The sequence below is a fragment of the Triticum aestivum genome, chromosome 6D (genome assembly GCF_018294505.1).
Source record: "Triticum aestivum cultivar Chinese Spring chromosome 6D, IWGSC CS RefSeq v2.1, whole genome shotgun sequence".
Classification (NCBI taxonomy): Eukaryota; Viridiplantae; Streptophyta; class Magnoliopsida; order Poales; family Poaceae; genus Triticum; species Triticum aestivum.
Genome location: NC_057811.1, coordinates 234,467,495 through 234,469,201, shown reverse-complemented (window position 1 = coordinate 234,469,201; position 1,707 = coordinate 234,467,495). Strand labels below are relative to the sequence as shown.

At 54.2% G+C, this 1,707-nt stretch overlaps 1 long non-coding RNA gene across 1 annotated transcript; it reads right to left on the bottom strand.

Annotated features, from left to right (window-relative positions):
• Positions 1 to 863: 863 nt before the first annotated feature.
• Positions 864 to 1,707, bottom strand: LOC123141450 (uncharacterized). Its single transcript, XR_006470298.1, has 2 exons — positions 1,632 to 1,707; positions 864 to 1,553 (listed from the first exon to the last, which is right to left on the bottom strand). It is a non-coding gene; the product is annotated as an uncharacterized lncRNA (long non-coding RNA).

Sequence of the window (1,707 nt, the reverse complement as noted above, 5' to 3'; positions counted from 1 at the left end):
AGACAGCTATACTAACCCCTCCTCGCGTTGGCTACAATTGACTCGGCTTCCATCGGATGCTGTGCCCGCGTGGACGGCTCACTGCAGTCAAGCACCACCGGATCCGCGACCGCCGGACATTCTGAACTAACAACAAACAGCGACCTGAACTTCTGTTTGTGGGAGAATCGTTTCTGAACTTTTTAGTAATCAGTAGTACAAATCCACAGTAATTTTGATGAAACAACATATGAGTTCAGTTAGTTTTTCTGAAATTTTCTGAAGACAACGAAGCAAGAACAGGCCAGGGGGCGAATGGCCGCTAGCTGCTGGCACAGCGGGGAGGGAAGTAGCCGCTCTGCCACGAGTGGTAGCCGACGTCGCACAAGGGAAGCTTGGCGTTGGAAGGGCAGGCCAAGGCAGTGTGCTGGAAGCTCTATGCGGTGGCAGCGCACTGGTGACAGAGGGCGGAGACGTGCAACGAGCCAGGCACGACGCGGCGGTGGAGTGGCGGGAGCGTCCACTCCCTGGATGAACCTTCATTGGGAAGGTCAAGGTGGCCCTCACGAGAAGGTCAATGTGGTCGGAGACGCAGGAGCGGCAGTGCTAGTGTGGTGGCCGGGGACAGCGGCGGTTGGGTTGACGGCCAGCGGCGGGTTGTGGGGATGGAATGCCATGGTTACTGGATCATGCCTATCGTGCACTATGAAACTGAACTAACGCATCAGGCGAAGCTAACCTACATGGTATAGAAAAAGAAGTCAGCGGAGTAGACAATAAGGTATAATGCTCTTCTGTTTTTTCAACTGAACTGATGCATCAGGCGAAACTGACCTGCAACAATGCCATTTTTCAGAGGATAACGACAAACAAATGTGACATACTGGGGTTTTCTACAGACAAAGAAGAGAACTTCTGTTATTCAAAAATCAAATAACAAAAGTACGAAGCCATCAAAATCTCACATGGCCAGCGTCCAGGGGCACGAGCATTATCCACTTCACAAGATTATTATAGTTTAGTAGTACGTACTAGTTAGCACAACCAGAGAAGGTTTTCCTAGTTAGCAACCTAGTTGCCTGAACTTATGAAGAACAAAAACAAATACGGTGTCAAGTTAGATTATCAGAGTAGCTAGTTCCTCAAAATTAACAGCTGAAGGTCGGGGCCTCCTCCAGCTGCAGGTCGACGTCTCCTACAGCTGAAGGTCGCGGCCTCCTCCAGCTGCAGGTCAGGGCCAATCCACGCGTGGGTTGGTGGTCAACCATTTGGCTTGCTAGACTGAATGTCTTTCTTTTGGACTTGCCGTGGCTGTAGGATGGAGGAGCTGGATCGGGGCATCACTCGTCAACGCGTACGCAACCAGGACGATAAACGACATGGGCCGCCATCGCGCACACAGCCTTGGGCAGCAGCGGAGCAGAGGTAGACGAAGGCCAGCGTGTCGTGGAGGCGGTCGGGGAGGAAGGCTACAGCGGCAGGTGGAGGATGGCCGCGGCGGTCGCTTGCTGTGGTAGGAGGCCGGTGGCTGCATCGTCATGCTCCTCGTCCACCGAGACGCTCCAGCTCAACTCCTGTGGACGCGACAAGAACGCCGCTTGAGGGAGAAACTTTTTTTGCGGAGGTCAAGTCAGCTGTAGCGAGAATGTCACCTCCCTGGAGATCCACCAGAGTCGCGGGGTGGGGCAGCGGCGCCGCTAGGGGATGGCGGGGTGGGGCGGCGGCGTC